The 15,348-nt window shown below is 41.8% G+C and overlaps 1 protein-coding gene and 1 long non-coding RNA gene across 2 annotated transcripts in view; one reads left to right on the forward strand and one right to left on the reverse strand.

Moving 5' to 3' along the window:
- The window catches only part of LOC116687007 (uncharacterized), a 14,017-nt gene extending 5,848 nt beyond the window's left edge, over positions 1–8,169 (forward strand). Inside the window, exons 2-3 of the long non-coding RNA XR_004331445.1 lie at positions 4,518–4,520; positions 7,982–8,169. This is a non-coding gene — a long non-coding RNA (uncharacterized LOC116687007). The remainder of the gene's footprint in view (positions 1–4,517; positions 4,521–7,981) is intronic.
- The window catches only part of gpr4 (G protein-coupled receptor 4), a 56,209-nt gene that overhangs the window by 28,278 nt on the left and 12,583 nt on the right, over positions 1–15,348 (reverse strand). The window lies entirely within an intron of this gene.

Raw genomic sequence — 15,348 nt, forward strand, 5'->3', positions numbered from 1 at the left:
AACATAGACTGTATGAAATAGGTTTAACCCTTGTGTTGTTGTCCCGTCAACCAGGAAAAAAGGTTATCACTCTTTCTTACATTTTTGTCACTTTTTCAATGTTGTGGGTTCTTGTCTTTGATGTTTTTTCCAAAGTTATTTGTTATTTCTAATGTTGACATTTTCAGCTTATTTCGAGGGGCCGTTTTTTGTGATTAAAAAAACTGAAAATGGGTCAAATTTGACCTGAGGACAACACAAGGGTTAAAACGCTGCAATGCTGTCCCTTCGCTTCGTTGAAGCCTCTATGGTTACAGGCTTGTGGTGAGGCGCAATGTGCTATAGGTGCCAAAAATAAATCTATGTTTGGTGCTGCCAATTTGTTTTGTTTTGTCATGGTTCATGTGTGCAATAAACATTATCCTTCGTGAGAAAAAAATTGCGGCAGAGAAACGTGATATCAATTCTCTGCTAAAAAATTGTGAATCATATTTTTCCCTGAATCGTGCAGGCCACAGTTCCAAGAACAATGGGCCAGCTTGAGAACATCCTAAACCTCACTTGCTTTATTTATAGTGAGACTTTGTATTTAAATGTTCCATGTAGGATTCAGTGAAAATAATCGGAGTCGCACAAACTTTTCGTAAATTGCTTGTTTCAACTTGATGAACACCACCTGTTCATGAAGAGGTGTGTGTTTTCTGAGATGTGATCCTTTGTATGAATGTCTCTTCCGGTTGCTACTGGGCAAGTGTGCGGAGTCAAACGTTTAGCTCCCCCCACGTTGAGCCACGATCAGCGTACTGCAGTCAGGGCTTACTCACACACTGGCTACTACTTTTATTGAGTGTTAGTCTGGACTAAATTACCTAGAATGAAATTAGGAAGAATGCAACTTTTAGTTTTTACTAACACAGATGAGCTCATTTGAAACAGGACTAGGCATTAGGCGTCGTGTACAGAAAGCCACTGAACTACCCCTGCTGTCTGTACTACCCTGGAATCCTTGCTCCTTGAGTAACAAATTAAAAAAAGTATGGACAGTGGAGTCTGTCACGAGTATCTCGAGTCTTGCATGTTCTTTTTTAAACCGAAACATGGTTTTGTAACGGTGTGCTGGACACCCGTATACCTTCTTCTACAGGGGCGTGTGTTTACATACAGTATATCTAAAGAAAAATAAGATTGGTACTGCATTGCCTATTTCTCGCCTAAAATGTCTTTTGGACCTTTTTTTAGCCTACTGTTCAACTGTTACACGAGATTGTTACCAGCCGGCTACCATTCTGTGTCAATACGGACGAGCCTGACAAGCTTACCCCCGTCACCCACCAGCGAAAAGGTTTATGGTCCGATGTGGCGCAGTGCATTCTGGTAGTTGTAGGCATTTTTACCTTTTGAGAGAATGGTAATATGCCAGCTTCTTCTCCATCTTATCTTGTCATGTAGCACCAGTATCAAAAAGTGTTTGTGCCATTCTACTGTATAGACTCAGACTAGCTCAGTTTTATGAAAAGACCTTCCTTCCAGCAGTTAAATCATTATTTAAAGAAAGCTGATGCAGTCAGTTTGCAATCTATGTAAAATACCACACCAGGATGCTTTAAAAATAATAATCCTACGTATAGTGCTTACCGTAATCTGCGAGGAACAACAAAATAAACTCTCTTAGTGGGTCAGTTTTTCCACAACGGGTCACCAGTGAGAAAGACTACACGTACGACAGTATCAGTGTAAATAATCATCAGGACAGGATGTGTTGCTCTTATGGCGCAGCGGGAACACGCCGTCTGTCACCACAACACGTTAGAGAGGATGACGGCGATGCTGAGAGCAGCAGAGCACGACAACAGAGAGCGGCTGCATGATAACAGCTTCCAGTTTGTCATCAGCTGCTGAGCTGAGTCATGAGACTGAAGCCCGAGGACCCACGCTGTCATCATGTGACTGTCTCACCTGTGTGTGTGTGTGTGTGTGCGTGTGTGTCTGTGTGTGTGTGAGAGAGTTAGAGAGACAGTTACATGTAGTGTATTGACTAAACAACCTACTGTAAAACAGATAAAAAATGAAAAGAAATCTATTTTTGATGGCACACCTTTCCTTTTTCTAAATGGGAATGTATGGCTGTAAACGATAGAATATTTTCATAATTTCAACTTTATCACAATTATTTATTTAAGCTAAGATTAAAGGTGCAGACAAGATACAAAACCTACTTTGGTGTACACCTGACTTTGAACTCCCTGACCTCAGACACAGCTGAGAAGAAACAGGTATAAAAAACACAAGTCCAGTTCCCTTGGTAACTTTTTTTGTAGAGCGAAACGGATTTGAATTCCCCAAACTATTCCATGACTTTTCAGATTTATACCTGCCCTTGTTCACAGCCTGAACTTGTTCTTCCTCCCTGCTTTGTCACATGAATAATTGTGCGAAATATTTCAGGAATTTAAGGTGCTGTGCCAGACTGGGCCACATGCTGCAGAGATCTTATCACTCTACAAGAAACGGAGTAGTAGCCCTCTTTCATGTGTCTCACTGCCTAGTTCTAAATCAGGCTCCAGGAAGCCTAAACTCAATCAATCAGCATCTACATCCACAAACCCTCTGCTGACCAGCTGTTTACAGTAACACAAAGTCATAAATGAAACAAAGGGAGCCTGATAAGGAATAGGTCGGAGACACGATAACAGAAGCTTTGATCCTTTGTGTAACTGGACAAAGAATCAGCCAACAATTACCTATGATCTACATTATCAACATTTTTTCCTTTTTTCTTGTCATCCTCTGTAGAAATTACTGTAATGGAAATCAATAATAGTGGCTAGTAGTAAAGTCAAGCTTCAGTCCTCATGTTTTCTTGTCTTTTGTTTGTGTTCACTCGGTCTTAAGTTTCCACGACAAATGCCAAACTCAATCCACAGACTGGAGCCCACGCACTTTTACTGCTTTTTGCAAATTATGCAAATACAGAAATGAAAATTTGTACTAACATGACAAGCACGTGCCAGTGAACAGTTTGCTTCACATCGTCATTAGAGAGTGACTCTGATGCAAATGCTGGTGGGTCACAAATGCAAAGTTGGCTGGGTTTGCCGGATGATTTGTTGCCCCAAGAAGGGACTTGAATGTCTGTATGTCACAACCCACACAGGCTTTATGGGCCGGGTACGTCCATGGTTTTCATATAAGAACACTAGTGCTGTCAGGTAAACGCGTTATTAACAGCGTTGACGCAAACCCATTTTAACGGCGTCGTTTTTTTATCCCGAGATTAACGTTCTTTTTGGCGTAGCAAACTTTGTAGTTTTTTCACATGACTACAAAACTACAACACCACAACCACACAGAACAACAGGCTCGCTGCACACACTTATTTGGGAGATTAGTAACGTTACATTTCGAGTGGATGGCGAGCGCGAGACGCCGAAATGGACACCAATAAGATTCTGAATGAAAAGTCTACTTTTTAAAAAGGGACCAAATGGTTCCATTGACAAGACCAAAGTGATCGGTGTGTTTTGTCATAGTGACCTGAGCTGACCCCCTCCTCGTCTAAGTAATTTTTTAATGGACAGTTACATTGTATGAGAGGTTAATTGCTCCACGTGAGAATGCTACGTGTGAAATTGAACACTACAGTAGGCTATATACCAATGTTATTTTGGGTGTGTGGCGTGTATTTGTACGCCCGCTGTGTACAGCGTATACACGCGGATAGCTTAAAATGCATACAGATAACACGCCACTTGGCTTAAGAAAGTTGTACATTTACGCAAAGTCATGATGTCATGTTGAAATATGCCTGGTTCTATTAAAACAACAAACTACTTGTCTACATTGTCTTTACTATCAACAATCTTTACTAGCTTATTAACAATGCACAAGTAGACTTTATATTTCACAATTACTGTTTTCGGTCAGATCAATTATAGATTTTGATTTTGAACGCAGCTTATTATATATACAGGGGAGAGAGAAAGAAAAGAGACTAGCGAGAAATAGCGAGTGCTTTGTTCAGCTATTACTCAAAGCTCTGGGCAGTTCAGTGTTTGTGTTTTGTTTTTTTACCCTTGTAGTGTTCTCTTGTGGCAGAGATAGAGGCAGTGATGTTTACTGGACGGGATTCTGACACCGCCTCAAACCACACTGACAAGTCTGATCTTCGGTTACATGATTGGCCACCACAGCATGACGTGGGGGTTGTGTTTCTCTCGGTCTCAACTTTTCGCAGCAGACCCGTTGCGTTTTTATGAAAGTCCTCCCTGCGGCAACACCCGCATAAACTTAAACGCACTACCCCCATTCAAAATGAATCGAAAGATTGGAGTTTTTGCTGTACCATAAGACGGCCGACGCAGGCCCTGACACACCAACCCAATAATTGGCCGTCGGACAGTCTGGAGGTCAGTGACTCGAGTCTGTTCGGTGTGATTTGTGACGTTGTCAGCCGGAGCAGCCGTCGGCCTTCATTTGGGCCGATTTGACATGTTAATCGAAGGTCGGACAGTCGGACTTAATGACCAATCATGGTGGAGGTTGTTAGTGGAGAGCTAACCTGGAAATGACAAGCGGGATGAGTGCGAATAACACTTCTCAAAATCTGACGGAAATCTTTTGATCTGACCTTTGTCAGTCTGAAATGAAGACAGATTCAGCAACTGCGTGGCCTAGTTCTCTCTTAAAATGTTTTCAGAAAGACGTTTCGTGAACTATTTAAGTAAAATATGAGCTTGTATTCCGAAACAAGCCGCCATGACGGTCTGGCTGGGAAATTCGGGAGAAGCCAGACCCACGTGACACGTTCATCCACTCGGCTGGGTTTTTTTTTTTAAGTCGGGGAAAAAGTCGGCATCGCTTCGGTTTGTTTAAACTTTTTAGACCAACTCGGGGAGACTGGTCAGTCCGACCTGGGGAGACTGGTCAGTCCGACCTGGGGAGACTGGTCAGTCCGACTCGGGGAGACTGGTCAGTCCGACCTGGGGAGACTGGTCAGTCCGACCTGGGGAGACTGGTCAGTCCGACTCGGGGAGACTGGTCAGTCCGACCTGGGGAGACTGGTCAGTCCGACCTGGGGAGACTGGTCAGTCCGACTCGGGGAGACTGTTCAGTCCGACTGCCTTTTCTGCCGGTCGGTCGGCCGTCTGGTTGGTGTGTCAGAGCCTTAAGACGCCAACCATAAACCGGAATGTGTCCATCGTAGCTGCGGCAGCCCCAACACAGTAAGTAGTTGAAGAGTTGCAGAGTCAGCTCTGACAAAGCTTACGATGCAGCTCTACAAAAGCCCTGTGTAGAGGTTAATTTGCTACAACTCAACCTCCTAATGCGTCCAGCTTGTCTGTACTTGACACTCCATCACCATCAGGTGCACGGAGAAAGTTAGCTATCAGCACGACGGAGGAAAAGACATGAGGACCAGAGTGTAGTGGAAGGAATAAAGGGAGTCAAAGAAAACAGAGAATGGGAACAGGAAAGACCAGGGCTGGAGGTAGAGAGACAGAGGGAAAGTTGACGGCTGCAGGTAGTTAATCTTGGCTGTTCATTTCATGCTTGGGTGGTCGTGCAGTCGTCCGTGTTTCAAAGCCCTTGTAGGCTCGTCCTGACACCCTGCAGGGAAAATTAATGACTTCAATAAAAGCGCCATGTTTTCCTGCGACGTTTCCCGCATCGCACTTTATTGGACAAATCTTAATTTGGCTCTGATCAGATTGCCAGAGCTTGTTACTGTACGTCTGGAGGGAAATGAATGAGGCACTTTGTGTGTGTTTGTGGTTTTGTTTCCTCTCTGCAGCAGCCAGTATACACGACATGATGTATGATGCTATGTTCTTTTAGCTGAGCACCTGTGTTTTTGTAGTCTACCTGAAAGGGCGGTGATGACAGGGGAAGTTTTGTTGTTATTTATTATTATTTTCCAGATTTTTGTCCACTTGATCCCCCCCCCCCCCCCCCCCCCCCCGACTTTTGCAGTAAAGCACATTGGCAAATGCAAACTCAATTTGTACCACTAAGTTATGTTTGAACTTATTTCCCACAGCTAGGACAAAAGAGTATTGTTTCATTTTGTCCCTCAATGTCCCTAAACAGTCCATCTTCAACCACTAAATTCTGACCATATGTTGTTATGGGTGTATCTGTGTTGTGTTTTTCTGATCCAGTGGTTTGTGTGGGGTAGTCATTTTCTCCTTCTTTTTCAAATTGCCAGTTTCTAATAATAAAACAGCTGGTCAATGATTCCTCATCAATAAGTCACAGATCATAACCAGCCAAGCCTTCGCTTGCTGTCTTGTGCAATAAAAAGTGTTTAGCACCGTGTCGGTGGTACTCGGGGGTTTGTCCTTGGCTGCTGACTGCACCTCAGACAAATGATATTCCAGTGGAGGTTTGGATGTGGAGGTGTCAGCAGTTTTAATGACGGGCTGCAGAAAACCTCCACTCATTTCTGAGGCGCTGCCTGCCAGACTAATCCCACCAGAGCTGTGTGTGTGTGTGTGTCTGTGTGTGTGTGTGTGTGTGTGTCTGTGTGTGTCTGTGTCTGTGAGTGTGTCAGAGGCACAGAGAGGGAGTATGCATTTGTTTCTCTGAATGTCTAGGTCGAGGGTATGTGTGGGTGTGTAGATTGGTGAGTGTGTGAGACTATGTCCGTTGACAGATACAGTAGCTGGTAACTAGAGTGTCCGCCCACCAATTTACACCACACACACACACACACACACACACACACACACACACACACACACAGTTGAAATAACGTTGAATTGGGGCCCCCTGGTAGTTCACCTGGTAGGCTCAGTCCTTACCGCGGCATCCAGGGTTTCAATTCCAACCCGTAGCCCTATGCCGCATGTCATCCCCCCCTCTCTTTCCCACTTTCCTGCCTTTATCTGTCCTATCAAATAAAGGTTCTAAAAGCCCCACTTTTCTTTTTTTTTTTTTTTAAATAGTGGAATTTGCTTCACAACAACAGCCTCCAGGGTGAAATTCCTGTGTTTGTTTGACCCATCCCTCTCTATGCGGACTTATTCACTTTTTACTATCCTCCCCATTCGGGCGAGCAGTTGAAAGCCCGGTGGGTCTCATACAGACACCGTTAGTATCGGACACTGAGTTCCACTGACCATGCCGATGTATTTGACAAGTTGGGAATGTTTTGAAATAATAATAGTATAACCAGAATGTCAGTTTTTCTCTGAGTGTATGTACAGTATGTGGTCTTGTACTTCTATCTGTGTGTGATGTTTTTAGACTTGTAAAGTGAGGATATTTTGACGTCTATTTGAGCATCATGTCTTGGTTCTGGGGTTAAGGTTAGAAATAGTAACAGTTGGGTTAAGTATAATAGATTTAGAGTTTGGGGGTGTGGAAGGTTTTATGTTAATGAGGGTCCTCATCATTAGTTTACATGTAAAGTAAACGTGTGTGTGTGTGTGTGTGTGGGAGTGCATGTTTGCCAGCTCCAGTCTGCTGCCAGGATGTGGCTGCTTCCTGTGCCGCTTCCTGTTTTGTCTTTTCTCGTCTGATTGGTCTGTTCTATTCTGGTTAGTAATGTTGAGTGACATAAGGGGACAGAGGGTCAAAATATCTTCCTCTTTGAACTCTTCTGAGTTACACATACCGTACCTGATATGAATCAAATGGCTTTAAAATACACTGCATTGGAATTTCAAAGAACATTCCAATTTGAGTTGTGGTTTAAAAACAATATTTTAATAATAAATGCTAGAATAAAAAAAGATATAGGAATTAAGGTTAATATGTTTTACTGCCAGAGCTGAAATCTAAATGATCATCTTATTTGCTATAAATGTGCATACATGTGTCTCATGGTACCATAATTTAATAAGTACTGTACATACCAGACATGGTACTGCCAACAAATATAATATAATTTAAGCTTTTTGCATCTCATTTATGCAATTGGTCACAGGATCATGGGCAATAATAAAATAAATTCAGGCAAGAAAAAGAAAACTTAAACTCTCTCCTCTACAGAATAGAAAAGGCTTTTGTGAGGCGACCTCTAGCTCGCCCAGTGAGAGCGTGCTCCCCATGTGGGCTGAGTCCTTCGCAGTGGCCCGGGTTCGAGTCCGGCCTGCTGCCCTTTGCTGGGTCTCATCCCCCCCATCTCTCTCCCACCGTTCCGGTCTATCTACTGTCACTATCAAATAAAGGGAAAAAAAACCCACCAGAAATAATCTTAAAAAGAAAGGCTTTTGTAAAGGAAAATGCCTCTCAGTATCATTCAGTATATTTTGAATTTCATTAAAAAACAAACCGTCTTCTCTGTCAGCTTGGTTGAGGCAGTAGCTGGCAGGCAGTCGGGCTCTGAGCAGTGAGGTGAAATCACGAGTGCTCACAAATCTGGCAGCTGCCGTTGTGGAAAAAATAAGTTAAGTAAATTAAAACGGACTTTGTAAGACATTCTCGCAGAGCATGGATTATGTTTTAGAGTGTGGGTTAAGAGGGGACATGCTGCCATGTCGGATAGCACTATGTATAACTTTTGCTTACAGCTACTCGAGAAAGAAAACCAACCAGCGGGAAAATGATCCTCCAGTCTCCCGAAGGCTCAAGGCTTATTGTCTGTAAACTGCTCCATGCTAATTGAATTGAAAATGGGTTTGGGAATATGGGTCACTGAAGCAAACATATCAACAGTCATGATAAGTGCCTTAAAGATGTAATCCTTAAGATTTTAGTCCTGGTTGATTTATCAACACCGACATTTAAGATGGTAATAGCAAGTGCGGTTTAATACTACACTCTCAGGTGACTATGCACAGGTCTGTGTTTCCTTCTATGTATTTGCTTCCTATTTCTGACAATTTGATATACAAAAATGCCTATTTTTCTTGAGTAAATAAAACCCCAATTAACAAAACTGCTTGAAAAAATCATCATCCAATTTAAAATACTACCGTTAAAATCCCCTGGATCGTCCGGTACAGCCAGACTCTGGACAAAATGAACTTAGAATAATGCTCTTATTCAAGTTTATGTTTTGCTTGTTCATTGGCTGGTTGGTAAATTTCTAATAAACACATTCAGAGAAGATGTGAATTGCAATTTTTTTTGCAAATATAACAAATCAGTCAACACTACTTTTAAGTGGAATCTGATTTCATGCTGCTCATAGTGAAAGTAGTTTCCCACGTTGCAGCAGGACAGGGAAGTGGGTCACCTTGCTGTAGGCGTACTGTTCCCAGCTCTCTGTGGCAGCTCCTTGTTCAATTTCTCAAGAGCAAAAATGAAAAATCATCCGCAGGTGAAGAATTTCCAAAATGACGTTCTCTTGTTTTGTAAATGCAATTTTGATGAATGATTGCGCTTGCGTTTTCTGAGGCTAGTCCTATCCATGTTTCACTCGTTTAACATGTTTAATGTGAAGCAGTAAGAAATGTTTGCAACAGAAATGTGGGATCAGTGCATTTTTCTCTGCAGAGCAGGCTGATGTGGCAATGCTGCCAAACAATAACTGTACATGAATCAAAATGCAATGTGTGTATCAATTGATTAGATTTCTGTCCTTTTTTTTTTGTCGTTTTCATAAAGAACACCCAAAATATGTAGCTCCCCGCCTTCAAAGCAGTCTGGCAGTCCAGCAATATAATTCATTTTTTGAAAACTTTATGTGAACATTAATAGCAAAGGTCTAATGGTAAAAAAGAAATAACAATAAAAAAGATGTTTTGAACATCAAATAACCCTCATGTTGTCCTCGGGTTAAATTGACCCGTCTCCTATATCACTGTTCTTTTTAACTACCCAATAGTAATTACCCTATTGATTCCACACAACCCTGGGGTTGTCTCATTCAATTTTATAGCATTTAAAAAAAAATTGAATTGGTTTCGAAATAGTATTGAGTAAATATTGACATATTCCAGTCTGTCATTATCCATCAACATACTTTCCTTTAGTCTAAATAATTCCTAATTTCTGCTTTTACTACTAACTCAAACAGTAGGTATAATTTCCTATAAATGAGTTTTATTGACCATAAAGTCCAAAAATAACTGTGAAACTAAAGTTAATAACTTAGTGTTGAAAACGTCAAATAGAGTAACAAACATTGAAACAAAGCCGCAAAAGTGTTGATTTTTAATGTTGACGGGAAGACAACACAAGGGTTAAGTAATAACGCAACAAATGTTCCTTTTCTCAATACTCCTCCAAAATGGCCATCTACTCCAGTGGTCACCAAAACACTACTTAGAGGGAGTTCAACAGCCCTGGGGTCCTTTAAATTCCCCATGAATATAAATAAAAGAGTTTTTTTTTTTTTATTTAAACTTTGCTTCTGGAAAATGATCCCTTTGGCCCAACGACAACACACTGCAGGATAAAGTACAACAGGTCTGGATTCAGATTCCAGTTCAGGACATTTCATTTTTTTACTTCCAGAAGCTACAATACTCCTTTGGCCCGATGTCAGATTTTACATCAATGTTTACGCATATTCATTTCCTCAGAGACGGTTAACAAGACAATCTGAGATGTAGCAGATATGATCCCTTGGAGTGCTGCTGCCGCACAAAACAGAAAAATCCTTGATTTCAATTTTACTCCAGTTGATTTCTCTTTTGTTCATTATGGATGTTGTTTTATATATCATATGGCTGTGTGGGTTAATGTTTCTCTTGTCTTGTTTGGAACTGAGCATGCAGGATACAGAAATACAGTTGAAATACAAATTTCAACTCCAATGTTTTTCATAGGAACCCCAGCCCTCCAGCTAGAACTTGGCAATACATCGATATTATATCGATATGAGACTAAATACATACAATGTCTTAGATTTTGGATATTGTCATATCGCCATATGGCATACGTGTTGTCTTTTAAAGGCTGCATTACAGTAAATTGATGTCATCTTACCAGACTGTTGTAACTGTTCTATAATTGACCTTTACCCACTTAGTCATTACATCCACATTACTGATGATTATTTATCAAAAATCTCAGTTGTGTAAAACTTTTTTGAAACCACCAATAGTCGACACTAAAATATTGTGGTATCGATATTGAGGTATTTGTATACAAATATTGTGATATTTGATTTTCTCCATATCGCTCCAGCATCTCCTCATGGTGTTTGGTAGACAACGGTCCTTACTAGAAGACGCCTCTCTCCGGGACTGTCTGTCTTTACTTTCATTGATTTTCTTTGAAAAGTGTCTAAACTGCACTTAGTTTGCTAAGGCCCTCAACTATACTGTTTTGGTTCTCTGTCAACGCTCTCTTCAACCTCTTTTTAGCCACAGAACACAGTTAGCAACTAGCTGGTGAACACAGTGGAGAATTTTGTAGCTTAAAGGACCAGATGTTGGTGGAGACAAAACAAGAGCTAAAACCAGAGTAGTCTTGCTTTGCCTGACCTTCCTCCACAGCGGCGTGGAAGAGGGTCTGGCAACTCCACACAGCATTCCGTGATGGGAGAAAAACATGCTCAGGTTATATTTGCATTTCTGCAAATGAATGTATTCCTTAAACGAATCACAGTAGTCATGCGTGGCGCTAAGCACCAGACTGATCTGATGTGCTGCTGCAAAAAAGCCTCGGGACGGAACTTGTTTTGGTGGAACACGTTACGTAGCTAGCTGTCTGGATTTACCCTGCAGAGATCTGAGGAGCAGTTAACCATAGTCCTCAGAAATCCACCGGAGTTTAGAATTACAACACAAAGGGAGAGGGAGGTAGTTTCTGGCGGCACCGGAGCAATCCCATGAAGTGGAATATAGAATAAAAGTAGAGTGAATATTGGACTTACATTTATTAGGTCGCTGGATGTATACGTTGTTTGCTAACAATTCAAACTAAACTCTGCTAATTACACTGTGGCTCTTTGCCCATTACCGTAATCATGCAAGACATTTTGCACATTATTCATCCATATGTCTGCTCAATATATCTGACATACACAAAATAATGCACACAGAGGTGTTGAGATGCATGCACAAAATCCAGCCTGCCTTTTTATTCAATGTATCGTTTTTCTTCTTGCCGCTGCAGCAATCCCATTTTTCCTCTGAGATCATTAAAGTTTCATCTAATCATGTTCAATACTCCATTACTCAAACTGTCGATAGGTGCAGACCTGATGAAAAACTGAGGGCAGAGAAAGGAAGATGTGAGAGTGACAAAAAGAGAGAGGAATATCTTCTCCTTCAACCGACACTTGGAATGTCGTTCCTTCATCAGAATGTCCGTTTCACTCTGAGCACCTTTACCCTCTTCTTCAACCAGCAACTAGATTTACCCCTTTTCAAAATGTCTACATCAGAAATATGGGTTTCTTTTTAAACAAATTATCACACAAAAAAAGGATGGATTCCATACATTGCTCTTTGCAAATATAATTAATTATTGTCATTGAATTTTGAATTTTGAAAATTGAAATGAATACAATTCAGTGTCCTGACTAAACTCATCTATACATAAGTTCCCATGATCTTAACTAGATTAGTCAAAATAGTTCATAATTTCTGTTATTTGTAAACTCAAATATTAGGTAGAATTGCACATAAATTAGGTTTAGGTTTTTCATGTGTGGACGGGATGTTTTTGAGAACGAACGAAGGAACGAGTTTAAAAATATACCTGTGTACGTGTGGACTAGGACTAACCCCGGGCGCGTCTGCGCTGCATTCCGGAAAATGAGCGAGTGATGGGAGGGAGAAATAAAAAAAGGGAACCATGAGGAGGAAAATATTGATCAAGAAAAAGTAAAGAGAGGAGGGGTGAAATAGATTAAAAATGAGAGAGATGAGAGAAAAGGAAAGAGAGATGGAGTTAATGTGAGAGATGGAAAAAGGGGAGAGCCAAATGGATATAGAGTGTAATTTTAGAACCGAGAGAGATAGAATAAAAGAGAAGAAGAGGTGGAAAATGTGAGCGGGAACAATGACACACAAAAACAACAAAAAAGAGAGAGAGTGAGTAAAAGAAGAGGTCATTGATCTTGGGACAAATAAGGGGAGAGAGGGGAAAGAAAGGGCTGGGGGGGGGGGAGACAGAAGAGAAGGAAAGTGGATGGAGAGCTTGAGGTTTAATGGGAGAGAAAGAAGAAAGGCAAACACAGAGAGTGAGATGTAATCGACCATTTGAAACTGCTCTAATGCTGGCCACAGGTGCATTGTGTGTGTGTGTGTGTGTCTCTCTCTCTCTCTCTCTCTCTCTCTCTCTCTCTCTCTCTCTCTCTCTCTCTCTAACAGTGTGTACAGATAGACAGTAGAGACAACATCCCGTCCCGGGTACATTTAGACGCGGCGTCAGACTGTCAGGAGTTACACAAACACAGTGAGTCTAACACACACGTGTGACCCCCCCTCTCTTCCTTTTTCTCCCTCTTTTGTTTGAATCTCCCTCTCGGTCTGCAGGCCATCAGCCATATCATTTCATCAACACACACAGATGTGCTCCGTTGCATGACATTACAGAGACTCACACAGCAGTGTTCTAGGACGACTTTCAAAGTTTGTTGATAACAAGATCCCTCGTTCCATTTGAAGAAATGTACCAACAAACCATGATTTAATTCAAAGTCTGGTTGCAGTTTGCTTTAGAGAACGGCTAAAGCCCCTGACACACCGACCCGACGGCCGACCATCGCCAGAAAAGGCAGTTGGACTGATCAGTCTCCCTGAGTTGGTCAAGAAAGTTCCTGAGAACACACCAAAGCGACGAGACGTAATACAGGCGTAATGCAGTCTCCATAACAGCAGGCAGCGCTAATCCAATTGTATTGTATTGTCATCCAACAATGAAAACCCGCAGCTGATTGGACAAAGTCGTCATGTGGGTCTAGTTTCTCTGGAAATTCAAATCCAGACTGTCATGGCTGCTCGTTCAGAATACGATCTCATATTTTACTAAAATAATTCCCCAAAATGTGTTTATGAAAACATTTTAAGAGAGAAATAGGCCGTGAAGTTGCTGAATCTGTCTCCATTTCAGACCGACCAAGGTCAGTTTAAAAGATTTTTGTCAGATTTTGAGAGACTCTAGTAACACTCATCCCGCTCGTCATTTCCGGGTTAGCACTCCACCAATCAGATTGGACATTTGAGTCCAACTGCCGGCAGTGCCCGCCTTCCGACCGAGCATGTCAGGTCGGCCAAAATGAAGGGCGACAGCCCCTCCGACGGACGATGGCATGGGACACACGGAACAGACTCAAGTCACTGACCTCGCCAGACTGTCTGACGGCCGATTATCGGTTTAGTGTGTCACGGCCTTAAGTGGAAGATCAGTCCTGCATTAGTCTCGCATTGCCAGACCTTCTTACACAGCGCTGTGGAGGAGGGTCTGACTTGTCCATACAGTATTCCGAAATGGGACAACAACGTGCTCTGGTTTATTGTTATTTCAGACATCTTTTTTTTGACTCTGTAAAGTTATCACGGCTGGAAATATTCTATCTTTTGTCATGACGGTTGCAAGGTGAACCATAGAAATACTCGTTCACGTTACAAAGCAATCTACCAGCAATGTGTGCTTGCATGCGTTTGATTGGCCAGCACAACACCATGCCGCTGACGTTACAGCAAAGGTTTACCCTGGTTTAACTTTTCCCCTGCGTTGGCACCCCCGCTGCTTTCATGGACTGGTTCTATTCAAATGAATGAGCGGGCTGCAATTTCTTTTAATGCAGGGGTAAAATCGGTTTTAACAACCCTCATAGGACACTGTTACAGGACGACATTTTTTCATTTCATTTAGTCATGAAATGCTGGTCCCATCTTTTTTTAGTTACTTAGAGTACACAGCAGGGAAACAAGCGTCAGTTTGTATCACTTGTGACATCAGAGGAAAAATAAAGGCTCTGGCCGCTTTTTATTCACAATTTTTAATCCCCGGCTCATTCGGTCCGCTAGTTTCTGACCTGAAAATCTAATGATCTAATGATGCCTATTAAATACTTAGAATTCTGGACCTTCCCAGTTTTATGAATTCGAAGCAGCTAATCCATTTCTTAACAGGAGTCACTTAATGAGTGAGAAAAATGTCAACTCACCGATGTCAGGTCAGTTAACCATTAAAACCTCTTTCAAGAATAGAACAGATGTTACAGTGGAATGAGCAACGTGAGATGAATTCATAGTTTACTGGCATTTCTGATGTACTGTAAAGAAAGTTATTTTCCTGGGAAAACATATTGCTGTCTATATAGCCATGACAACAAACAAAATCACAGGTTGGCAGGAAGCATTGTTGCTTGTGCAAATGAGCTCTCGGCGCTTGAAAACAGAAGAAGAGTCGCCCACGATTAAACACACCGGCACAAAAACACCACTCTGCTCAGAGACCTCAAATTAAGCGTGTAGATACACTCACCACAGGGCTGTTTTTTCTGTGTGTGTGTGTGTG

This window comes from Etheostoma spectabile, chromosome 3 (genome assembly GCF_008692095.1).
Source record: "Etheostoma spectabile isolate EspeVRDwgs_2016 chromosome 3, UIUC_Espe_1.0, whole genome shotgun sequence".
In the NCBI taxonomy this organism is placed as follows: Eukaryota; Metazoa; Chordata; class Actinopteri; order Perciformes; family Percidae; genus Etheostoma; species Etheostoma spectabile.